This window comes from Cynocephalus volans, chromosome 3, assembly GCF_027409185.1.
Source record: "Cynocephalus volans isolate mCynVol1 chromosome 3, mCynVol1.pri, whole genome shotgun sequence".
Lineage (NCBI taxonomy): Eukaryota > Metazoa > Chordata > Mammalia > Dermoptera > Cynocephalidae > Cynocephalus > Cynocephalus volans.
The window spans coordinates 93,616,062-93,643,206 of NC_084462.1; the positions used below are offsets into that span (position 1 = coordinate 93,616,062).

At 38.6% G+C, this 27,145-nt stretch overlaps 1 protein-coding gene and 1 pseudogene across 3 annotated transcripts in view; both read left to right on the forward strand.

The window, feature by feature from the left end:
• The window catches only part of FRMD5 (FERM domain containing 5), a 348,443-nt gene that overhangs the window by 209,069 nt on the left and 112,229 nt on the right, over positions 1–27,145 (forward strand). The gene's annotated exons all lie outside the window — the stretch shown is intronic.
• On the forward strand, positions 7,760–8,050 carry LOC134371891 (leydig cell tumor 10 kDa protein homolog; annotated as a pseudogene).

Sequence of the window (27,145 nt, forward strand, 5' to 3'; positions counted from 1 at the left end):
TTTGCCTGATTTAATGCTAGGTACTCTGGAAAATACTAGAGAAATAGATTACTTGCACTCAGAGGATGTATGCTCATAATGATAACTTATGGAAAGCATTTAGATTACAGAAAAAATTAAGTGGTAAATGTTTGGTATTAGACACTGTGTCATGGATTTTAATGTTCGTTTGCTTTTGCTTAGTAGGATGCCAAAGATATTTTGTCTAGCCTTTCTGATTATAAAAAATTCTTCTTTTAATGCCTTTAAATACCAAAGATTTTGTTTTCTAGGGCATCTTGGATGGTGGTGTTAGATTATCATCCATTAAGCATTTAGCACGATCACTGTGTGTACTAGCTGTGCTGATAAGAATGTCAACTGTAGAATTTACAAATAGGGTGAAATACAGCCTGTTGGGAGAAAGATAGACAATCATAGATGCATTATAAATATATATCCACATCAACTATTAGCCATCTCTCTCCCTGTTAACATTTTGTCTTAATATGCCAAAAATTATTTTCTTGGAAGTAAGCTATGTCAGTAAGACCAAAACATGGAGGACAAGGAGACAGTATGTGCTTGGGATTTGTAGCGCAGAAGGCTCTATTGGACCATATGAGAAAGAAGAATTAAAAAAAGAAAGGATTAACGCTGTGGAATCCAGGGCTTTCTTTTCCCACTCTCTATACTTTTTCTTACCCCTTGAGTCAGACTAGAATTCATAGGGATGCAGCCACTGACTATGCCTGTGGACTTGGTATTAAACAAGTGAATAGTTTGGGAAGTTAATAATGGGACATTTTTAATGATTATGTCCCAGAGTGGTATTTTTTCTTTTTAATGCTCCATATGCAAAGACCCCTATCAGATTTCCTTGCTCAGAGTTAGTTACTCGCATGCTCAAACTTAATCAAATTGTTCCTCATGATTTTATGCAGACAGCTATTAAGAGTAGCTCCATACTTTGTTAAAGAAGTTGCCCCCCTTTTTTTAAATACCTAAACCCACTGAGAGATGGAACAAACAGATTTGTGTTTACTGCTTAATTGTTCTTTGGAGACAAAAATATTTTATGTTTATACATTCCTTTTATATTAACTTTTGTCATAAATGCTTTTTGAAGTTTATTTCCATTAAATAACAAAGTTTAATCCCTTGATCTAAACTGTATTAAATACTTTGATGCCAGCCTGTGCTTTGAACAAATATTTCAAGTAATAACATTAGCTTAAATAATATATTTTCAGATAGAATATTGATTTAAATACTAATATAGATGTGCAGGGTTCTACTTTCTTACTACTCTTTCCTTAGATGCAAGAATAGTTAAACATTTAGCCTTCTCTAGATAGTGGGGTGTGTTCTGTAGACAGCAGCAGGGTTTAAAAGCCATTTTAAATTTCTCCAGGACTTCATGCTATTACATCAATGACTTGCCCAAAATCAGCACTTGATACACGTGATTGATTTATCAGTGTACCCTGTTTTATGTATTCAAGACCTAGAATTAATCATGATAATAAAAATAGAATCGGAAAGGCCTACAAAATGCTTGCAGATACATGATCTCATTTGATCTTTGCAAAAATTCTGTGAGCTACAGCAGGTATTATTATCATTTCTTGTTATCCAGGGCTACCCAGTTTTTAAAATAATGGAGCTAGACTTGAACCCAAGTTTTCATACTCCAGAGCTTGTGCAGTTTCCACAATACCATGCTGTGACTCTATGGCCTGTTTTCAGAGTATAATAAAGAAACATTATTTGAGTGTGTAAATATTAACTACGTTATAAGGACTCTGGTGTTTTCTTGGTTAAAAAAAAAAACATTTCACTGGTATAACAATTTCCTGCCAGATTATTTGTTTCTATTGATCTAAACATTCTGAGTAGTTTTAGTGGTTTTCTCCTTTCTGACTAGATCTGCCACATATTGTCACCGCTCTGGGTTTGCAGGTGTTACTGCTTAATTAGATTGCTCGGTAGAGGATGAGAAAACCAGGAGGTCAATTAGCATAGCTGATAAGCGACTTGGTTTTGTAGCAAAGGAGAGCAATGCTTCTTTGGGTTCTATGAACTTGTTAGAAACCAAGGTGTTAATCTAAATTACTAGAAGCTCTCTGAAAACGGGGAACTTCTTCACATCTAGGCACTCCCTAGATTTGAATACTGTATTCTGAACCTTACTCTGTACTCTAGCAAGATAATAAGGGTAATGTACATATAAATCAACCTTTCCTTTACTTAAAAGAATAATCCTTCAGCAAAGGAGGAAATGACGGCTACTCTGATTCTTGAATACTGGGCAAAGGCAAAACCATTCCTAAGTATATAGTCCTTCAATATGACATAAACTTTTTAATATAACAAACATTTCCTCCTAGTAACTCTGTGCTGGCAAACCATAAAAGGAAGCACATAGACTTGGCAGCCCAATCCTGAAGTTTGTGTCTAAAAAATTATTGCAATTTATGCACCAAGGATCCAAATGACATTTATTATTTGTCTGGACAAAGACTCTTCTAAAATTAAAAAGGATGACCTTATTTCACTTAGTGAAATGAGATGCATTCTTTAGTGGAATCCTTTTTGAATAGTTTTTCTTAGGGAAACACTGTCAAAAAAGAAGATATATTCAATATTATTCCTTAGTATCAGAAGAAAATACTCTCTTAAAATAGTTTCAGTAAGACTTCCTTGGTTATCATAGTACCATTTTAAAATTCCTATTCCTGGGTGGTGATTTGGCACAAAGATTAGACAATATTTTTTTCTTTTTCTCTGAGGTGAAAAATAGTGATCACAGCATGATGGAAGATAGTACTATGCTTTTTATTGATGTTTAATAAACAATACCCACCTTCTTTTCCTCTTGCTCCTTAATCCTTAGGAAAGCCTTATAGTTTTCAAAGTTAAACGTTTTGACATGTAATCAGCAACTTATACATGTCTGATGTGGTTGTTTAGTTAATATTTATATAGCCCTTAGAATATTCCAGACACTGTTAAATTATTCAGTCCTAACCACCCTTGAGGTAGATACTCTTATCCCTATTTTACTGGGAGACAGAGAGTTTAAGTACCTAGTCTGGCATCACATAGTTATGAAGTGGGGAGTAGAGATTTGAACCCAGAAAGTCTGGCTCCAGGGTCCTTGCACTTAACCACTCTGCAATCGTGTTTTACATCTGGGTGAGTATCAGCCTTAGGTAAGCTTGCACAGTAAGACTCCTTTTGTCAGTGTGGACCTGCTTTTTTCCCCTGTCACAGCTGCAGACTCTTTTACTACTTAGATCCCTTCTTACTCCAATCTCTGTCCTCACTTTGCTCCAGTCAGACTAATGTTGAACATGTGATATCGGAATTAGCTGGACCAACCCTAGTGGTAGTTTGTGTTGAAAGTGTCCTCAGACTCTTGTATTACTACTCCTCATCCCCTTCTTTCACTCTTCTAACTTTCTATATAGGGCCTCCCCCAAAGGAAGTAAGAAAATGTTGAGGATAGCTGATAACCTAATTTGAGATTTCTGTCATAGCCGGGAGAGAAATTCCTATCCAGATACCAACGTTAGAGGATGAACCATAGGAGAGATTATTCCTTGCAACCAAACTGGAATGCAACACATTTACAAAAAGAAACATTTTAATATGGTAGTTTTTGTTACTTAGTTGCTTTCAGAACAGCGTAGGGCCTGTACTTTATTTATTGATTCATTAAATAATTTTTTTCAGCAAACTTTTCATGAGCACCATGTGCAAGCTAATGAACACTGCTCACCAGGCAGTGGGGGGTACAAATCACCACCATGGATTGTCTGTGGCTGGACCTCAGAACCTAACCATTATTTACAGCATTAAATCTATGAGAAAGTACTCATGAATTTCGAAGTATGTAAGTTACTGACAAACTTTGAGAATATACCTTTTTCATAATGCAGGTATTGACAGCAATGACTTTCTTGACTTCAGGTATTTGAGAAAAGTTTAAAAGTTGGAAATTCAAACTGTAAAATATTGACTTTTAAAAATCAGTATGTGTTTTTCATTATCAGAATGAACTTTTAAAGAATTTAGTAACATGCCAGTAACTAATAGTGTCTTAGGTAAACCCAAAAGATTATTATGTTAAACCCGGATTATACTTATATACTGTGCAAGTGTACATCCTATTAATTGAGATCAGTGAATAACATTAGTAGGCATATCCTATAATATTTCCCCCAATGTTTCTCAACATCATATCTGTTCAGTACACATGTTTGGGAGGTCGGTCAATGGTTTCAAAAAAGGCATATCAAAATATGTTATGTTTCTCTCTAATCTATGAATAGAATGGTTAGGCTTATTTAATTTGGTAGGAAAACTTTATCATTTAATGCCATATTCTGCTGCAGATTTGAAATGGCTAAATACACTTAAGTTCTAAGAAGGTTTCTCACTAAATGTAATTAGAGTATGTAGCTTTGCAAGGCCTAGAGGCGTTAAAAAATGATGATATCTGCAGAGTGTTTAGGAAGGTTTCAAGTCTCTGTGATACCCAGGCAAGACTTTGGAAGTGTCATTTATTCACCGTTGTACATGGACGTTCTTGATTTTTTGCTGACCCCTGCCTGCCCTGCTTCTGCTCCAGCTCCCCATGATGCCCTGTGTTTTCTAAAGGCTCAAGATCCAGGCCTACTGGTTCATTAGGGGCAAGTTCAGTCTGGAATGAGTCTTCTGCTTCTGTTCCTGGCTGGTATTCAATAAGGTTCTTAGTCTTCTGGGACCCCGCATGAGCATCAGACTTCAGTCTGCCTGTCTGACTCCACCATGTGAAACCATTCTGCCTACCTAGTCATTCTGCCCAGGTCTTTGGGCCCCTCTCTTGTTCTTCACAGAGACTTGAGCCCCTCTGATAGTTCTTACCAGTAGACTGTGCTTCTTGAACCACCTTAGAATCTTGCATGAACTTTCTAACAAACAACCCAGGCTCCACCAGACACCGAGAACTTATGCCATACCAAAGTCTTAAGAAAGTTCCATCCTACAGAACCAGTCTCATCTCCAGTTACCTGACATCACTTATCCTCCACTTTCAATAAGCCAGTTTCGTAAGTGACCCCAACACCTGCCTCAGCATTTCTGCATTTACATCCTTACCCATCCTCTGGAGTAACTTTCTTTCTCTCCCTCCTTGTCTGTGTTTTATCTAAAGTATCTTAATCCTACCTCTGTTTTGAGTCTCCAGTGATCCCCACCTGTTCCCAGTTTCCTGTTTCACTTATATGAGGGTGCGTCAAAAAGTTCATGGAAAGTTTCGTATTATCCTTTAATTCTATTTTTCCACAACCTTTTTCAAGTACCCTTGTAGATGTTACCATACCACCTAGCACTACTCAGGTGTTGTTCTTTAATTATCTCATCTACGTCAGTCTTGGCTCTTCTATGAGATTGCAGACTGCAGTGAGGCCAGAAACTACTTCAAATGCTTTTTTTGTGTTCCTTATTGTCTCTGTCAATAATAAATACTTGTTGAAATAAGTAACACTTGACAATAATATTCCAGTGACATAAAAATGATACAATTTATTGAGCCCTTACTATATAGTAGGCTCTGGGTACATTATCCCATTTACTCTTCACAACAACTCTATGGAATGAGAACTACTATTATACCCTTTTTGCCCTTGACACTCATAGCTGGTAAGTGGAAGGGGGCAAGGATTTCAACCCAGATCTGTCTGACTTCACAGCCCATGACAATAAATCACAATGTTTCACTTGTCTTCAGTGTATCTTTGCATGGGGAATAAAATCTGGACAAGCAATAACCTTTTAGGAGCTTGGGGTTTCTTAGAGGGATTTATTCTTTACTTTTGTCAATATTTGTCAGTATTTATTGCATCCTTAAAATGAAGAATCTTTAGAAACTTGCACATAGCAGTGAAAGTGAACAGATGGTGAGTTCAGGAAAGAAAAGAAAGAAGCAAGCAGTAAAAACAGATGGATGCCCACAAATATAAATTGAATAACTCATTTGTGCCCTCTTTTAACTCTTGCATTTGAAACCTGTGATTTCTGATCTCACTAGAAGTCTAGTGAAACTGCTCTTTGAGGTCCCACTGGTATTTCCTCAGGTCCCATCCTCTTTGACCTCTGTGTATCACTTCCTATTGTGACCCTTTGCTCTCTCTTGTTTTCCTTTATTTTGTGACAGTCTGCTGATTCTGATTATTGCTCTGACACCAGCTTCTTTGATGTGGTTGTCTGGCTCTTTTTCTCGTTCTGAATGTAAGCATTTCCTAAGGTTCTGCCTTTGACCTTCCTCTCTCCTACTTCTCTCTCTCAGTGATCTCATTCATTTTCATGGTGTTAGCTCTCATTTGTATGCAGAATATTTTCATTTCTATGGCTTCAACAATCCAGACCTCTCTCCGGGGCTTCAGTCCCCTGTTTCCAACAGCCTGTCAGGTAGCTTCACTAGCTGAAACTTCAGTGTCCATAACCACATATCATCTGTTGTGTCAAACCTCCTCCTGTTTCTCTCCTGGGGACCCTATTCTTGAGTGACATCAGCATTCTCCAAGTCACCTTTGACTCATTCCTCTCGATGATCCCCACAACAGTTAGTCACCTGGACCTGTTGATTTATATCCTAAATATCAGTTGGCTCTGTCTATCAATTCCCATTGCCACAAACTTTATTACTACCTGATTGGTCTCTCCTGAGAGAAGTTCTTATCTTCAGTTCTCTACTCAAAACTTTCAAGAATATAAAGTGTTGGAAGGAAGAAAGAAAAAGGAGCCATCTTAGTTGGGCTTCCAAAGCCCCAACCTTCTTTGCTTTCTTCCTTGATCCACCAAGCACACCAACAGATCCCACTGCCACTTATCTCTTCTAAACACCTGTGTATCTGTGTCTTTTTTTCATCTGCATTAGAGTTATTAGTGTTCATGTTATAGCTCTAGTACTAAAGATCATGGACTCTCACCTTGTTCACCTTAGTATCCCCACTAACACATAGTAGGTACCCAGTGAAGTATTTTTTTTTTTAACATTGAGTAATGAAGTGAATTTGACAACTCCTGCCCACAGTTAGTGCTCTTTTGCCCAGCATAAAAAGTAGGTGGAAGATTTCCCTGTTGTGTTTGTATGTGATTTCCCTTCTACTTCTTTCTGTGCCTCCAATACTCCATTCCTTTGTCAGGAATATGGCTTGTCATGTCTGATTTAGGAAAGAAGTTCTTGCAAGACTTCATTTCTGAGATTAGTCATCGTCATGACCTTACGGAATTTCTGGTCACTGATTGTTTTTGGGCAACTCACTGTATTCTATAACCACTTGGGTCATCTGTTGAGTGTAAAGTGGGGACAGAAGGCAGACTGCTGTCCTCTTGAGTATTTCTGGTAATTCATAGTCAAGCCATTCATGGCAGAAAGTTCCCTCAGCAGACAGATGCAGCCAGTCCTAGAGATGGAATATGTCCTTAACTATATAGCTTGATCAATCTTAGTGGATAGTTCCCTTATTAATAGAAATGTTATACTAACTATTCTGATCAGATCATTATACAATATATGCACGTATTGAAACAACAAACTGAATCCCATAAACATGTACAATAAAAAAATTAAAATTTAAAATAAGTAAATAGAAACGATTCCTTATAGGATCAGTAGTCGCCAAGGTTTCAGGGGAGGAGGGAGGGAGAGAGGGATGAATAGGTGGAACACAGAGGATTTTTAGGGCAGTGAAACTATTTTTTGTAATACTGTAATGGTGGATGCTCGATCATGGCGCTGGGGCAGCGTAAGTTCCAGGCGCACAAATAGCGAAGAGCAAGACGGCAGCCAAGGCCTCTGAGCAGAACTGAGCCCAAGGAAAGGCGTTTGTGTTATTGCTCCCAAGAAGGCACACATCGTGCAGCAGCGAAAGCTCAAGATAGACCTGGAAGTCAGGATCTGGAAGAAGATCAAACATGTGGTGATGAAAGCCACACCAGCCTACCCAAGAAGCCTGCACTGCTAACAGCCCTGGCCGGGAAGGAGCCTGCTGCCTCCTCCTCCTCTAAGACTCCTTCTTAAGGAGGCCAGCCTCAGTGGAAGCTGACACTGCAGCCCTCACCTCCATGCTCAGACTTTGTGGGTGACCCCACGGGCTGTGCCATGGAGAAGAGGACCCTGCCCCTAGAACTGGTCGTGTAAAACTTCAGTGGGGGCCTGGTCCCTGAGCAGATGATCGGCAGATCCTTAGCATGAGGTTGCCTTCCCAGGGCACCGATAAGCCAGTGATGGCCAGAAAGATGTGTGCACCAACTTCCTCTGTCCCCCACCCCCTCCATAGGTCCTGTCTCCACTGGTTTAACTCAGAGCAATAAACCTGGCTTTGTTGCCAAAAAGAAAAAAAAAAAAGAAAAAAAATACTGTAATGGTGAATACATGATGTTATGCTTTTGGCAAAATCCATAGAAGTATACAACACAAAGAGTTAACCCTAATGTAAGCTTTAGTTAATAATAATATATCAATATTGGTTTATAATTATAACAAATGTACTACACTAATGTAAGATGATAATAGGAGAAATGGGTGGGGGATGGTGGTTTGTGAAATATCTGTACTTTTGCTCAGTTTTTCTGTAAACCTAGAACTGTTATAAAAATAAATCCTATTACTTAAAAAAAGAAAAAAGAAAAAAAGATTCCTTATGGCCAATGTGATGCAGAGATTGAATAATAAAAATTTCAAAATCCCTTTGAAGTTTAGGGTTTGCTATTAGGGAAGAGTAGCCTAGGTACCCTTTTAATATATTCAGGTTTCAGAAAGATGAAGCATAAATCCACAATATTTATTACTGGACAGGGTTTTTATTTGAATTTCTGTATCCTTTCTTGCCCTGATGATCAGAGTTAGACAACAAAGAAGGGAACCTAAAGATACTATTACCTTTTCACTTAAATCTGGGACCTAGAGTAAGCTGTTAGCAAACTGTACTCTGTGACTCTCCTTCTAGTACCCAGAAGTACACAAAAGCCCCAAAGCCACTGGGGGACCCATGCTCCAAAAAACTCCATAAAGGTGGATTTTAACTAAAAGAATTTACAGACGGCCAAATGTATTTCCCACTTTTTAAGATTTCTTTTCTGAATAATTCCTGGACTTCCTATCCAGATGGCAGAATAGGTGGTGTACGCAGTGTCACCCTCTCCCACAATCAACCAATTTACAACTATTAAAAAGCAACAACTGCCAAGCTGTGACCACTAGAGATCGGGGGAAGAGGATGAGAAAACTACAAAGTTCATAAAGGTAGGAAAAGCCACGATAAGAGAAAGAAAGGACCAGTCCAACAGTTTTGAGCCCCAAACACTTCGAGGCTGGCCCTGGTGAGCACACAGAGCAGGAGCTGGCAAAAGCTGCTGCTGTGCACTTTGTATGAGGTTGCTTGGAGGCTGCATGGGAGAAGAGGGCCTTGGTGACCCCCAGGCCAGCAAGACTACTAACAGGGTTCCCATGGACCTACATAGGAGCAAGGGGCCACAGACAACTAAAAAAAGGAGCCACTCACAGGCCAGTGAGTCATCGCAAGGGACCTGTGCATATCCCGTCCCATGAGAAGTATTTGGAGTTTGGGGTTTGGGAGAGACTGGCCCACCGGGGGAAACATTGGGGCACAGCATGGACAGCTGATCTGTCAGCACAAGACCACTTAATGGAGACAGGAATATCAAACTGAAGGGGGTACAGTGTGCTGAAAATTTGCTCGGGCCCGGACCAGAGTTTCCAAACAACTCATGTGTACCAGACGTCACAAGATCTGGAAGTGTTTACAGGGTCAACAAAAAACCTGAGCTGCACAAAAAGCCTTCCCCAGAGAATCAGCAGGAAAGCAGCAATTTAGCTCAACCACAGGGCTCAAGTGCTGGTTCCCACAGGAAGTTCCCCCATTTTAGAAGTAACCAAAGGACAACAAATTAACTCCAGTGCAGAGTTTAAGTGGTGGGAATAGCGAATAATCCAACACAGAACTAAAAAAAGAAAAAAAAAAAAAAAAACCCTACAGATCAGAGACAAAGTTCTTATATTAACCAGTAAAGGTCTAACACCAACAAAGAACACCTGTAAAACCTAGAGGGTCCAGAAGCCCTTCAGTCTCCCAAGCCAGGTAGGGAGAGGGCTGAGGGCCTCAGTCATGTCCCCTTGAAGTCTGCATCCAGCCCAGCTCCCCTGCCAGAATGAGGGGGGTGCCATGGACCTTGATCATGCCCCCCTTCCACCTCCTCCCACTGGATCCCCCTCCACTTTGCACTCTCCCCCTCCCCCCAACTGCTCCTCAACAACATCTTAGAATGTAAAATATTAATAGTAATAATTAATAATTTTTTAAAAAGATTTCCACTTCTGTGAAGGTTCTCCCACTCAAGTCTGGTGATAACTGCATTGAGCAATTCTTATTCCTGTTTGAATCATTATTAATCAGATGTGCTACTGTGACCCATTCCTTAGAAAGCTGGAAAAAGAGGAGACATCTTAGTGATTCATTCATTCACTCTTTACTCATTCCCTATTTTTATTTGTTCAACAAACATTTATTTGCTATTTGTTAGGCACTGTGATTTGATAATGGGAAGGATGTCGTTCCTGGCCTCAGGAAGCTTATTGTTAATGGAGGAGCTCTACTAAATAGTTTGATGCAGTGTTCCTTAATTGCTTTTAGGTTAGAGACTCCTTTGAGAATCTAATGAAAGTGTTAGCTTCCTCTCCCACCCCTGAAATATATATACACAAAATTTTGCATACAAAATTGGTGTACCCTACATTAAAATTATCTGGCCTTGTAGATGCTAAGAAAATGTGGAATGTGTTAGGATGTTAATCTCCATATCGATCAGCAGAGAACTTGAAGATTTAAAAATAATGTTCTCAGAACAGACTAGTTTGTCAAATGTGTATATCAACTCCACATGAAATTCAAGTCCTCTCCACTATCATAAAAATTAAAAGCAGAAGTTTCATTATACATATGCATATATACATATGCATACATACAAGTTGTATAAAAAATATAGAACTTTCTCTGGAATTTGATTTGGTATTCATTTGAAGTACCTTGGCTCACTGGTATGGGTGTGTTACTAAATTTCTGGTAAGGACACCTTCTTCCTTGGGAGAATGTTAGTCTGAAGTATAAATATGAACATTATTGGCCCAAACCACTATTATAGGTTAAAAATTAAATTGATTTACAAATTTTAATCAAAATTTTAAAAATTAAAATTTTTAATCAAACATACTGCTGAAATAGGAAGTGAAGTAATTCATTAGGCTGGGGCCTCAATAATTCATTCATCATGAGCAAATATTTTTTGAGTGTCTACTGCATGCCAGGCACTGTTCTAGGCACTTTGGATACATCAGTGAACGAGACAGACAAAAATTCATGTTCTCATAAATTCTAGCAGCAAGCCAGGCGTGGGTGATAAGCAATAAATAATAAACATAATAAATGAGTAAATTATATGGTATGTTAGAAAGTGATAAGTGCTATAGAAGGAAAAAAACTAGAGCAGGGTAAAGAGGGTAGGGACTGCTGGGGTTGGGGTGGGTGGGTGGTAGTTATAATATCAAATTCAGTACTCATTGTAGGCCTTTTTGAGAAGGTGAGATTGAGCACTTGAAGGAAGCAAGGGAATAGTTTCTGGCAGAGGAATCAGAGCAAATGGCTTAAATGGGAGAGTGGCTGGAGTAACAAATAGCAAGGATGCTAGTGTAGCTGGGGTACAGTAGGATGATGGAGACAGTAGTATGAGATGAGATCAGAAAGTTAAAGGGGGTCTGATCATGTAGGATCCTTTTAAACCATTTCAAGGACTTTGGATTTTATTCTTGAGTGAAACAGAGAGCTATTGCAGAGTTTTAGCAGAGGAGTGACTTAAAAGTGACTTGCATTTTGAAAGGACTGCTGTGTTGATAATACATGGATTAGGTGGCAAGGATAGAGTCAGGGATACCAGTTGAGATAAATCCAGGCCAAAATGGTGGTGGTGGCTTGGACCAGGGTGGTTTACGGTAGCAGTGGAGGTAGTGAGAAGTGGTGAGATTCTGAATATGTTTTAAAGGCAGAACTGATAGAATTTCCTGACAGATTAGATGTGTAGTGTGAGAGAGAGTGAAGACTCCAGGATGATTCCAGGGTTTTTGGCCTCAGCAGCTAGGATAGAGTTGTCATCAACTGAAATGGAAAAGCTGTGCGTGGAGCCCATTTTGAACAAAAAAATCAAGAGTTCAGTCTTCTTCTCTTGTATGTCTTGGGAGTTCTGAAACTATTTTGGCATATTCTAGGACAGAGCACATAAGTAAAGTGAGGGTAATAGGAGCCAGGTTTCTCACTGTCAGAAAAGTTATAAGTATGGAAAGGGGGAAGACTACAATGAACCCTTCGTTGAATTAGAATTAGAAATAGTATTAGAACTCATGTTTTTTAATATATAGATATAGAAATGGATATAAATATACACTTTGAAACAATAACTCCATCACTGAGAATGCCTGAAAGGAAAGACCCCTCCAATAACAGTGGGCACACAACACCCAGATGTAGCTTTTTAAATACCATTCTCCACTAAAGAAATCAGGCACCTTCAAGAACTAGCTAATTCCAGGACAGGACAGAGAAAAGATAAGATGAACCTGGGACAATTTATTGTGCCAGAAAGTAAGAAGGTGCTCAAAAAATGATGAGAACATGTCAAAAGAACACAGGAGCTAACTTGAAGGGGCTGCCATTGGCCAAAGTGCTAGAACTGTTTTAGCATCAAAATAAACAATGTTAGCAACAGATTATAACCTGTTGAATAAAATGAGAACCCATGTGTTTGTACTGATATAGCAAATAAGTGAATAAATGAATTAATGGAAGAGAAAGAAAACTCTTATAGTAGACTGCTAGATGATAAGTAAGACATGATAAAATTAGAAAAATTACCATTTGACAAATATCAAGATAAGAATTGACTTATGCATGAACTATCAAAGGGTCATAAACTAATGGATGAAAATTTTATGAGGAATAGGGATATCTACATAGTCTCAAAGTACTTATTACAAAAGGAAGAATAGTAACTTTATAGTGGAGAAACCCAGCAGCTACTACCTTAACCAAGTGATTAAAGTTAATATCACCAGTAATGGGACAAACTAACATCATGTGCCTCCTGACCCTGAGGACACACATCACTTTTGTAGAATTCCTGCCAAAAGTGCACAGCCTCAGTCTACTCACAAGGAAACATCAAACATGCATTAAGAATAGTTTTTTAGAGGAGTCAGCAGACAGCAGAATAGCTTTCTACTGTCCTCCTCCTGCAGAAATGTCAATTTAGACAACTATCCATAGCCAAGAGTACTTTTGCATGAGTCTGAGAGTCCAAAATAGAAGCTCTAGCACAACACTGGGTGATAAAGTCTGAAAATAGATGCATTGCAAAAGGTAAGAACAGATTCACTATACCTGTGTTGTCCCTTCCCCACAGCAGCACAGCTTAGTATTAAGAGATGCAAATTCAATGCAATCCCTATCAAAATTCCAATGGTATTTTCCCCAGAAACAGAAAAAAAAAAAATCCTAAAAGCATATGGGACCGTAAAAGACACTGAATAGCTAAAATAATTGCAAGCAAGAAGAGCAAAGCTGGGGGTATCACACTACTTGATTTCAAATTATATTACAAACCTATTGTAATCAAAACAGTATGGTCCTGGCATAAAAAAAGACACATAAACCAATGGAACAGAATAGAAAGCCCAGAAATAAAAAGCATGCATATATGGTGCATTAGTTTGTTTCTGTTGCTTATAACAAAATACCTGAAACTGGGAAGTTAAGAAAAAACAGTATTTATTGCTTACAGTTTCAGAGGCTGGGAAGTCCAAAGTCCAAGGAACACATCTGGTGAGGGCCTTGTTGGTGGGTAGCTGGTGGTAGTTGGTGAGGGCCTTGTTGGTACTCTTCACAGCAAAGCAGGGTGTCACAAGTCAGATGGTGGAAGCAGAGGGATTGCTAGCTCATCATTCCTTCTCCTTTTAAAGCCCTCAGAACCACACCCATGACCACCATTAAACCATCAGTGTCCCCTCCCACAACCAGGCACACCACCAGCACCTCAGGGTCTGCCTGGGGACCTGAGGCAAAGAGCTGGGGACTGGACGCCCCTCCCCACAACCAGGCAACCACCAGCACCAAGGAGCATGCCAAAAACATCACCTCCATGTGGATAGCCCACCACAGCCACCACAATAACCACAGGTGCCGTCAAATGGCTAGACACCACAACCACTATGCAGATGGTCTGCAAGCCACTGGAGTGCATTGACACAAGGAGAGTCACCATCAGAGACCAAAGAAAAGAAGAGGATGTCTCTCTTCACAAAACCCATTCTGGTGTGACAGAAGAGGCATCTGCTCTATGATAATATTGGGGGACCTGAACACACCTCTCAGCATTGAACAGATCATCTAGGCAACAAATCAACAGAGTAACCATTACTCTTTCAGAAGGAGAGAAGAAATCTAGGGTTATCAGAGGGGGAAGGGCAGGGGGATAGGGAGAGATTGGACAAGGGGCATAAAGAATAAGTACAACTTGTAACAATATATATCCTAGTAATATTGATTTGATCAACATATCTCAACGTTGAACCCCCAAAATATGATCAACTGTGATTCAATAAAAATTAAAAACAAAAACCAAAAAAACCCCAAACAAAACCCAAATATAAACATCAACAGATTAATCCATTCACTAGGGCATGGTCCTCACAATCAAATCATCTCTCAAAGGCCCTACCTTTAAATTACCATAATAGGATTTCCCACCCTCTTAAACACTGTCACAGTGGGGGTTAAGTTTCTAATACATGGACTTTGGAGGACACAATTCAATCCACAGCATATGGTGAACTAATCTTTGAAAAAGGAACCAAGTATACACATTGGTGAAAGGATAGCCTCTTTAATAAGTGGTGGTAGGAAAATTGGATATCCACATACGAAAGAATGAAATAGAATCTTTATCTTATTCCATTCACAAAAATCAACTCAAAATGGATTAAAGATTTAAAGGTGAGACCTGAAACCATAAAACTTCTATATGAAAACAGGGGGAATGTTCCATGACATTGGTCTTGGCAATGATTTTTTGGATATGACAGCAAAATCACAGGCAACCAAAGCAAAAATAAACAGGCTACATCAAATAAAAAGTTTCTGTACAGCAGAAATGAGAAGGTATCCCACTGAATGGGAGAAAATATTTGCAATCCATATATCTGATAAGAGGTTAAATCCGAAATATATAATGAACTCATACAATGCAGCAGCAAAAAAAAAAAAAAAAAAGACCTGATTAAAAAATGGGCAAAGGAGCTGGATAGACATTTTTGCAAGGAAGACATAAAGATGGTCAACAGATATATAAAACAGTGCTTGATATCACTAAACAGTGCTCAATATCATTAATCATCAGGTAAATACTAATGAAAACCATAACAAGATAGCACCTCACACATATTAGGATGGCTGTTATCAAAAAGACAAAAGATAAGTACTGGTGAGAATGTGGGGAAAAGGGAACCCTGGTACACTTAGTGGCAATGTAAATTAGTACACCATTATGAAAATTGGTATGGATGTTCCTCAAAAATTTAAAAATAGAACTACCACATGATCTGAATTGAAGATACGACAAGCAAACAGAAAGGACATTGTTGGGAGGGAGGAGGGAGGAGGGAGGGAGGTTTCGGTAATGAGCCACAATAATCAACCACATTGTATATCGACAAAATAAAATTAAGAAAAAAAAAGAAAGAAAGAAATTGTGGCACACAAACACATGCACACGAGAGTACTTCAAATATACATGGAAAAATGGAATTAAAAGGTAATATGAATTTTTTCATCAACTTTTTGAAAATCCCTTGTATGTTTGTGTGCGTGTGTGTGTGCATGTGTGTGTGTGTGTGTGTGTGTGTGTGTATTTTTAGTCCATTTTCTGTTGCCATTACTAAATATCTGAGACTGGGTAATTTATAAAGAATTGGAATTTATTGCTTACAGTTCTGGAGGCTGGGAAGTGCAAGAGCTCCTCTCCAGCACCTGGTGAAGGCTTTTTTGCTGGGTTATAACATGGTAAGAGGGCAAGAGCATCCATGTGTCTGTTCAGGTCTCTCTTCCTCTTCTTATAAAGCTACCAGTCCCATCATGGAGCTGCACCTCATGATCTTATCTAACCCTAATTACCTCCCAAAGGCCCCACTTCCAATCAGCATGTGATGTCGGGGACTAAGTTTCCAACACATGAAATTTGGGGGACACATTCAAACCATAGCAATATGTATACATATATGTGTAATAGAATATTATTCACCCTGAAAAAGAAGGAAATCCTGCCATTCATGCCAACATGGATGAATCTGGAGAACGTTATTCTAAGTGAAAAAAACTAGACACAGAAGGACAAATATTGCATGATCTCACATATGTGGAATCTTAAAAAGTTGAACTCATAGAAACAGCGAGTAGAAGGGTGGTTGCCAGGGGTCGGGAATGGGGGTGGGAAAACGGGGAGATGTTGGTCAAAGGGTTCAAACTTATAAGATGAGTACATTCTGGAGACCTAATGTATAGCATGGTAACTACAGTTAGTACTTTTTATTTTATTTTATTTTTTTGTCTTTTTTTGTGGCCGGTAAGGGGATTGCAACCCTGGGCGTGGTGCCATCCGCACCGCGCTCAGCCAGTGAGTGCACCGGCCATTCCTATATAGGATCCGAACCTGTGGGGGGAGCGTCACTGCGCTCCCAAGCGCTGCACTCTCCCGAGTGCACCACGGGGCCCCAGTTAGTACTTTTTATACCAGAAAAATTTTAATGGGTGTAGAGTTTCATTTTTGCAAGATGGAAAGTGTTCGTTGCATAATAGTATATGAATGTACTCAGTACTACTGCACTGTATACTTAAAAATGGTTAAGATGGTAAATTTTGTTATTTGTATTTTATCACAATTTTTTAAAAATCTAGAAAAGGACAAATTAAGGAACATTTTACAAAATATCTTGAAGTCATGAAAATATCTTCAAGTCATGAGAGAAGTCATGAAAGATAAAGACAGACTGTGGAACTGTTCAAGATTAAAAAAGACTAAAGAGACATGACAACTAAGTACAACTTGTGATTATGATTTGAAAGGATGCTGCATCATAAAAAATAAATATATTTTTGCTATAAAGCGAAATATTGGGACAATCGACTTAAATATGAATAAGACCTATAGACTAGATAACAGTATTGTATTAGAGTTAACTTCTTACTTTGTTTATATTAGAGAATGTTTTTCTTAGAAAATACACACAAGTATTTGAGGAATAAAGTGTCATCATGTCTACAACTTATTCCAAATGGCTCAGAAAATAATAGTAATATATACATACGTATATGGAAAGAGAATGATTAAGTAAATATAGGGAAATGTTAACAATTAGGGAATCTGAGTCAATGGAACACAGGAGTTCTTCATACAATTCTTGCAACTTTTTTGTAAATCTGAAATTATTTCAAAACAAAAATAATGCAAAATGAGTTCAATCTTGGATATGTAGAGTTTAAGGTATCAGACATAAGTGGAGATGTCAAACAGGCAATTGTACACACACTGGGATAAATGTTTAGGCTGAACATATCAAATATGGGTTTTACATATAAATAGTGTTTAATGCTATGAGACTTGGCAAGATCACCACAGGCACAAGTCTAGGCAGAATAGAAGCAAGGTCTGAGCCCTAAGCAATCCAATGTTCTAATATTAAATACTCCATTTATATCTGCCTCAGTAATGTCCTTGACTTCATTTTTAGTCTATTGTCCAAGAAGAACAACATGGGATTTATTTAAAAGAAACATTTTTAACAGCTGAGGAGTGGAATTATCGTCTGTTTCCTGTTTTCAGCATTTGATGATTCCGGCTCATTTTCTTTTTCCAGAAATTTTGGTGCCTGTTTGTCAGCAGGTCATCCACATGGATTGTTTGTGTTCTAGAAAGTGAAGTCATCTCTCATAGCTCATAGCAGCTGGATAGAAATAGGCCTGCCTATCCCATTGCAGGGCAGAACCTTGGAATGCAAAGTCTTTCATTCAAATCACTAACTTCCTGATGTGAAATCAGCTCTTGTCTCACAAGCTCATCTCATCAGTTTCCTGGGAGAAAGAAGCTGTGCTGCCAGGGATAGAAACCTCTGGCCAGCCATTACTGGATCTAAAAGAACACCCTTTGTTTTCCCTTTTGTGCTCGAGCCATAGTGTCTGCCAGTGTGAATGGCAGTAGAGTTTGGGGGTTTGCACTTAATGTTAGTGAGGTAGAGAGTCTAATAGTCATAACAGAATGACAGACAGCCCCCACCTATCACCACCATATGTTGGATTACATATGCATTGCCTCTGATCAGTCTGCTGGTTTGAAACTAATGTCAAAAGCTATGTATAGTGTTGGCTTTTACCGTTAACAGGAAACTAGAAATAGAACCCTTATTCACCTGCACAGAAATTTGCAATCAGAGAAATATATCTGTCCTTTGATAACTTCACTGTGCCCTGTAAATTCTTTTTTCATCTTCCAGGAAACATTCCTTTCTGCTGCCAACTAATAATAAGCATATCTAAATTGTATAAAGCACTTTGTAGTTTACAAGCATTTGTATATCCATTATCTCATGTAATCTTTCCAACAGAACTAAAAAGGAGATAGTCTTATTTGCATTTCATAGGAAGGAAACATAGCTCAGAATCATATACCATCAGTAAGCAGCCGTGACCGTTTTTACTCTGATGAATTGGTGCGGACAACACCTGAGTTCCACACTGAACCAGTTGAAGAAATGTAGCCTTATTAATCACATCATTCAACAGTCTCTCGCCAGTGTGATGTAAGAAATACCACACACAAAAGATAGAGGAGAAAAATTTTAAAAGACCTTCATAAGATAGGAGGGAGGTGTCAATGCTATGAACCTTGAGGAACATATCTTTTTGTTGTGGTTATGGTTGTACTTGCTGTGGTTGTTTGGAAACAACACAAGTCACATGGACTGAAACTGTTAATTGTTTCGTATGTTGTGTATGATCATTATGGTTTTCCTGAAACAGTAGAGAAAGAGGGAATATGTTGTCTTGTCATCATTGGCAAGCATCTTCTAGATTATAGGGAGGAAACTGTCACTGTTATACTTCAATAATATAAAGACTTAACAGAAATGAAGCCTAGGGAAGAAAAGTCACTCACTTTGGCAGGAGAACTATATCAAGAAAGCTCAGGGGAAGGGAGACAGTTTCTTGTATGGAGGAAGACTAGATTCTATCAGCAATTCTGGCATCCTGAGTCATTGCCAGCAACACCCTGAAGGGAATGTGATGAGAAACACAAGAGAATGTGTTGGTATGAATAAATCCTTACTGCAGAATGGGGAATTTCTTTTGAGCTTGATCTATTCTATGTCCCTAGAACCAGAAATATGTTTTCTTGAGTATTGTCAAGAGTAGAATCTTTGGGTGTGGATTGGGGAGAGGAGTGGGCAGAGAACAGGACAATGAAGACTGCAGCAAAGATGCTATAAAGCAGTTAGGATACTGTGAGAACCAGGTAAAACTTGAGAGTTACCCTCCAGGCATTTACCATTATGAGGATCATTTTCTTTCTGATTCCAGCAGAATTCTTCAGGTAAGTTAGGTCCCTTGTATTTCTCCCCTTGGAAGTGGGAGTTCAACCTTTTTATCTTTTCCTTCTACTCATCATGACCAGAGTATACATGAGCAGTTATTATTTATGTTTGTACATTCTAGTTCAGTGGTTTTCACATTGACCTCATACTGGAATCATTGGGAAGATTTAAAGAAATACTGATTGCTGTGGATTGGATTGTGTCCCCCAAAGTCACATGTATTACAAACTTAATCCCCACTGTGACAGTGTTAATAGGGTGGGAATGCCTATTATAGTAATTGAAAGGTAAGGCTTTTGGGAGGTGATTAGGTTGTGAGGACCATGACCTAGTGAATGATTAATCCATTGATGGTTTAATGGTGGCCATGAGCGTGGTTCTGTTGGCTTGATAAGGAGAGCAAGTGAGGAGGTTAGTCTCTCTCTTCTTCTTGCCATATTCAGCATATGATATACTCACATCACTGTAGAAGCCACCACCAAGAACAAGGCCCTCGCCAGTTGTGTTTCTTGTACTCTGGACTTCCCAGCCTCCAAAATTGTAAGCAGTAAATACTGGTTCTTTACAGATTATCCAGTTCCAGATATTTTGTTATAAGCAACAAAAATGAACTAATACACTGATGCATGTATCATTTTTTAAAAGCTCCCCACATGATTCTAATGTGTAGCCAAGGTTGACACTGTTCAGGAACAGTGTTTATCAAACTTTACTGTGTAAGTGAACCATCTTGGGATCTTGTTAGCAGGTGGATTCTGATATCAGTAGATCCGGAATAGAGCATGAAATTCTGCAATTTTAACATGCAGAACACTTTGAGGAGCAAAATTTTAGAACAATGGTTCTCAAACCCTGGCTACACAATAAAAAATCACCTGGGGAGCTTTAAAAATAAAAACCAACAGTATTCCCTACCCAAACCAATTAAGTCAGAATCTATAGGAAAGAAACTAGGGGCCCAGACATCAGCTACATAGCAGAATATAACTTTCCAGCACTCAACACCCACAGAAATATCAATTTAAATAACTATCCATGCATGAAAATACTTTCACAAGAGGTCAGAAAACCAGGTGACAGATTACAGCAATTGGATATAATTCAGAAATAAAAGATACATTGAAGAGGGTAGGAAGGACAATTTTACATTACCTCAGGCAGCACAGCTTGGAGAGATACCTTTGCATGGAGGGAAGGAGAGGGAAGTGAGTACTGGACATTGCCTCAGACCCTAACATTGGGCCTGCTCCAGTAAAACCTAGCATCAGACAGGCACCTACAGTTCCAGACTTCAGGCCTATACCTGCAGACTGAGCCTCTAGGACCACCCTGGTGCCAATCAAGATCCTGCAGCTCCAGGATGTAGGCCAGCCCTTGTGGACTCATGCTTTAGGCCCATCCCAGCATCTGGTTGGGCCCTGCAGACTCAGGCTTAAGGTCCACCCTGGTGCCAGGTCAGTCCCTGTGGACCCAGGCCTCAAACTGGCCCTTGAAGACCCAGCCTCCAGGTCCAGCCCCCTGGACCCATTCAACAGGTTTACTACACCCCAGTAGATCCAGAATCCATGCCCAACTCTGCAGACCCAGACATCAATCTTTCCCACCTGCTGACCAAGGCACTAGGCCAGTCTGCCTGAGGACTCCAGCAGCAAGCCTGCCCACAGTCTCTATAATGGATGGCTGGTGAAAGCCTCTTCCAAACCAAGCCAGTCTGCAAAGACTGATATGTCCCTACTTCTTCAAATGTGCAGACACCAGTGCATGACCACAAAATCAAGAACAATTGGAGAAAAATGGCAACCCCAAAGGAACAAAATAAAACACCAATAACCAACTCTAAAGAAATGGGGATTTATGAACTTCTGGCAAAGAATCAAAATAATTGCTTTAAGGAAGCTCAACAAACTTCAAGAAAATATAGAGAAACAATTCAACAAAAGTCAGGAAAACAATAAATATCAAAATTATGAAATTTAATAGAGATATTGAAATTATTATTAAAAATCAGACATTCAGGAACTAAAAATACAATGAATAAAATGAAAAATGCAATACAGAGTATCAACAGAATTGATCAAGTAGAAGAAAGAATCTGCGAACTCAAAGACAGGTTATTTGAAAATAAAGTCAGAGGAGAACAAAGGAAAAAAAAGAATAAAAGTAATGAAGAAAGTTTATGAGATATATGGGGCAGCATTCAAAGAGCAATATTCAAGTTATTGGAAGAAAAAAAAAAGGATTTACAAAACAACCAGAAAACAGTTAACAAAAAGGCAACAGTATGTCCTTACCTTGAATGTAAATGGATTAAAATCTCCTATCAGAAGACGTGGAATAGCTGAATGGATAAGAAAAGAAAAGAAAAAGAAAATAAGACCCAAGTATATGCTGCCTACAGGATACTTATATCACCTTTAAGAACACAAATAGATTGAGGTGAAAAGATGGAAAAAGATATTCCATGCAAATAGAAATCAAAAGAGAGTGGGGGTTGCTGTACTTATATCAGATAAAATAGACTTTAAGTCAAAAGCTGTAAAATGAGACAAAGAAGGTTGTTATATAATAAAGGAGTCAGTTCATCAAGAGGATATAGCAACTGTAAATATACAGGTTGAGCATCCCTAATCCAAAATCCAAAAATTGGAATGCTCCAAAATCCAAAGCTATAGAAAATTGCAGGCCAATCTCCCTGACGACCATAGATTTAAAAATCCTCAGCAAAATACTAGCAAACAGACTTCAACAGCAAATTCAAGGATCATTCACCACTGTCAAGTGGGATTTACCCCAGGAATGGAAGGCATGGCTATTTTTTAGGATATCTTAGTAGTTCCACTTTATAGGTAGGTTTGGGAACCTTGATTCTAGATCTGCACTGTCTAAAGCCACTGATCACATGTGAGTATTTAAATTAGAGCCTGGGCAAGTGCACACCGACCAGAAAGAGGTGCTGCCCACAGAGGCCCGAGACCCATGGCTACCACACACTCCAAGGCACAAGCACGACTGAGCAGGCACTGAGGCAGCCATGCCAAATTGGCAGCCCTTGCAGGATCCTAGCCAGACAATAGTGTCAAACCAGTGGACAATGAAATCCCTTGCCACAATGACTAAACACCAACGGAAAGATAACAGAAATGTGAAAAATCAAGAAAGTACACTACCAAAGGGTGATAACTCGCAAGCTCTAGATCCTATAGAACAAACAGCCCTTGAAATATCTGACAAAGAATTTCAAGTGATAATTCTAAGGAAACCAAATGACATACAAGAAAACTCAGCTAGACAACACAATCAAATGAGGAAAAGTATACAGGACCTGAAAGAAGAAATGTACAAGGAAATCAATGCCCTGAAAAAGAATGTGGCAGAGCTTGCCAAGCTGAAGAATTCATTCAATGAAATAAAAAACACAACAGAGAGTTTAACAAGCAGGCTTGCAGAAGCAGAAGAGAGAACTTCTGACCTTGAAGATGGGCTGTTCGAAATAACACAGGCAGACAAAAAAAGAAAAAATACTTAAAAACATTGAAGAAAATCTAAGATATCAGACGACCTTAAGCACTCAAATATCCGAGTCATGGGTATTCCAGAAGGGAAGGAAAAAGGAGATTGCCCTGAAAACATATTCAACAAAATAGTGGCAGAAAACTTCCCAGATATAGGAAAAGTCACAGATCTTCAGATTCAGGAAGCTCAAAGATCCCCAAACGTATTCCACCCAAAAAGGTCTTCTCCAAGACATGTTATAGTCAAATTAGCAAAACTCAAAGACAAAGAGAGAATCTTAAAAGCTGCAAGAGAGAAGTGTCAAATCACCTACAAGGGAGCCTCAATCAGACATATCAGACTTTTCATCACAAACGCTAAAAGCAAGAAAGGAATGGGGTGATATATTCAAAATACTAAAAGACAGAGATTGCCAGCCAGGAATACTCTACCCTGCAAGGTATCATTCCGAAATGAAGGGCAAATAGTATATTTCTCAGACAAACAAAAACTTCGGGAGTTCACCACCACACAACCACCCTTACAAGAAATTCTTGAGGGAGTACTGGGTTTGGTTCCTAAAAAATAACTACCACTGCCATAAAAACCCAAGAAAAATCAAAACCCACTAGTGTAATAAAAATGGCATTCATGAAGAGAAAACAAACAAACAAAAAGGCTATCTACAACCCAAGGAACCAACAAATACAGAAACCAAACAGTAAATCAGAAAGCAAGGAACAAAAGACACCTAAGACAACCAAACAATAATCAATAAAATGCTAAGAATAAATCAACACTTTTCAATAACAACTCTTCATGTAAAAGGTTTGAATTCCCCAGTCAAAAGACACAGACTGACTGACTGGATTAAAAAGGAGGACCCAACCATATGCTCCCTTCAAGAGACTCACCTCACCTATAAAGACACACATAGACTAAGAGTGAAAGGACGGAAAAAGATATACCATGCAAATAGAAATGAAAAAGGAGCTGGAGTAGCTATTCTTATTTCTTTTTTTTTTTTTTTTTTTTTTTGTCATTACAGTCTTAAATTTATTTTTTTTATTTTTATTTTTTCTAGTTGAAAATGTACCTTTATTTTTTTTGTTTTTTGTTTTTTTTTAAATTTTATTTTGTCGATATACATTGTAGCTGATTAATGCTCCCCATCACCAAAACCTCCCTCCCTTCTCCCTCCCCCTCTCCCCCCCAACCATGTCCTTTCTGTTTGTTTGTTGTATCAACTTCAAATAATTGTGGTTGTTATATCTTCTTCCCCCCCCCCCCCGGTTTGTGTGTGTATGTGTGTATGTGTGTGTGAATTTATATATTAATTTTTAGCTCCCTCCAATAAGTGAGAACATGTGGTATTTCTCTTTCTGTGCCTGACTTGTTTCACTTAATATAATTCTCTCGAGGTCCATCCATGTTGTTGCAAATGGCAGTATTTCATTCGTTTTTATAGCTGAGTAGTATTCCATTGTGTAGATGTACCACATTTTCCGTATCCACTCATCTGATGATGGGCATTTGGGCTGGTTCCAACTCTTGGCTATTGTAAAGAGTGCTGCGATGAACATTGGGGAACAGGTATACCTTCGACTTGATGATTTCCATTCCTCTGGGTATATTCCCAACAGTGGGATGGCTGGGTCGTATGGTAGATCTATGTGCAATTGTTTAAGGAACCTCCACACCATTTTCCATAGAGGCTGCACCATTTTGCAGTCCCACCAACAATATATGAGAGTTCCTTTTTCTCCGCAGCCTCGCCAGCATTTATCGTTCATAGTCTTTTGGATTTTAGCCATCCTAACTGGGGTTAGATGGTATCTCAATGTGGTTTTGATTTGCATTTCCCGGATGCTGAGTGATGTTGAGCATTTTTTCATATGTCTGTTGGCCATTTGTATATCTTCCTTAGAGAAATGCCTACTTAGCTCTTTTGCCCATTTTTTAATTGGGTTGCTTGTTTTCTTCTTGTAAAGTTGTTTGAGTTCCTTATATATTCTGGATATTAATCCTTTGTCAGATGTATATTTTGCAAATATTTTCTCCCACTCTGTTGGTTGTCTTTTAACTCTTTTAATTGTTTCTTTTGCTGTGCAGAAGCTTTTTAGTTTGATATAATCCCATTTGTTTATTTTTCCTTTGGTTGCCCGTGCTTTTGGGGTCGTATTCATGAAGTCTGTGCCCAGTCCTATTTCCTGAAGTGTTTCCCCTATGTTTTCTTTAAGAAGTTTTATTGTCTCAGGGTGTATATTTAAATCCTTAATCCATTTTGAGTTGACTTTAGTATACGGTGAGAGGTATGGATCTAGTTTCATTCTCCTGCATATCGATATCCAGTTATCCCAGCACCACTTGCTGAAGAGGCAGTCCCTTCCCCAGTGAATAGGCTTGGTGACTTTGTCAAAGATCAGATGGCAGTAAGTGTGTGGGTTGATTTCTGGATTCTCTATTCTATTCCATTGGTCAGTGTGTCTGTTTTTATGCCAGTACCATACTGTTTAGGTTATTATAGCTTTGTAGTATAGCTTAAAGTCAGGTAGTGTTATGCCTCCAGCGTTATTTTTTTTGCTGAGCATTGCTTTGGCTATTCGTGGTCTTTTATTGTTCCATATAAATGTCTGAATAGTTTTTTCCATTTCTGAGAAAAATGTCTTTGGAATTTTGATGGGGATTGCATTGAATTTGTATATCACTTTGGGTAGTATGGACATTTTCACTATGTTGATTCTTCCAATCCAAGAGCATGGAATATCTTTCCATCTTCTTGTATCCTCTCTAATTTCTCTCAGCAGTGGTTTGTAGTTCTCATTATAGAGATTTTTCACCTCCTTGGTTAACTCAATTCCTAAGTATTTTATTTTTTTGGTGGCTATTGTAAATGGGCAGGCTTTCTTTATTTCTCCTTCTGCATGTTCACTATTGGAGAAAAGAAATGCTACTGATTTTTGTGTGTTGATTTTGTATCCTGCTACTGTGCTGAAATCATTTATCAATTCCAACAGTTTTTTTGTAGAGGTTTTAGGCTGTTCGATATATAGGATCATGTCATCTGCAAACAGGGACAGTTTGACTTCATCTTTTCCAATCTGGATGCCCTTTATTTCCTTCTCTTCTCTGATTGCTCTGGCTAGTACTTCCAACACTATGTTGAATAGGAGTGGTGAGAGTGGGCATCCTTGTCTAGTGCCTGTTCTTAAAGGAAAAGCTTTCAGCTTTTCCCCATTCAGGATGATATTGGCAGTGGGTTTGTCATATATGGCTTTAATTATGTTGAGATACTTTCCCTCTATACCTAACTTATAGAGGGTCTTTGTCATGAATGAGTGCTGAACTTTATCAAATGCTTTTTCAGCATCTATAGAGATGATCATATGGTCCTTGTGTTTGAGTTTATTAATATGGTGTATCACATTTATTGATTTGCGTATGTTGAACCAACCTTGCATCCCTGGGATGAATCCCACTTGATCGTGATGAATAATTTTACGTATGTGTTGCTGTATTCTGTTTGCTAGTATTTTAGTGAGGATTTTTGCATCTATATTCATCAAGGATATCGGCCTGTAGTTTTCTTTTTTGGTTATATCTTTACCTGGTTTTGGTATCAGGATGATGTTTGCTTCATAGAATGAGTTTGGGAGATTTGCGTCCGTTTCAATCTTTTGGAATAGTTTGTAAAGAATCGGTGTCAATTCCTCTTTGAATGTTTGGTAAAATTCTGCTGTGAATCCATCTGGTCCTGGGCTTTTCTTTGTTGGGAGCCTTCTGATAACAGCTTCAATCTCCTTTATTGTTATTGGTCTGTTCAAATTTTCTACGTCTTCACGGTTCAGTTTTGGGAGCTTGTGTGTGTCCAGAAATTTATCCATTTCCTCCAGATTTTCAAATTTGTTGGCGTATAGTTGT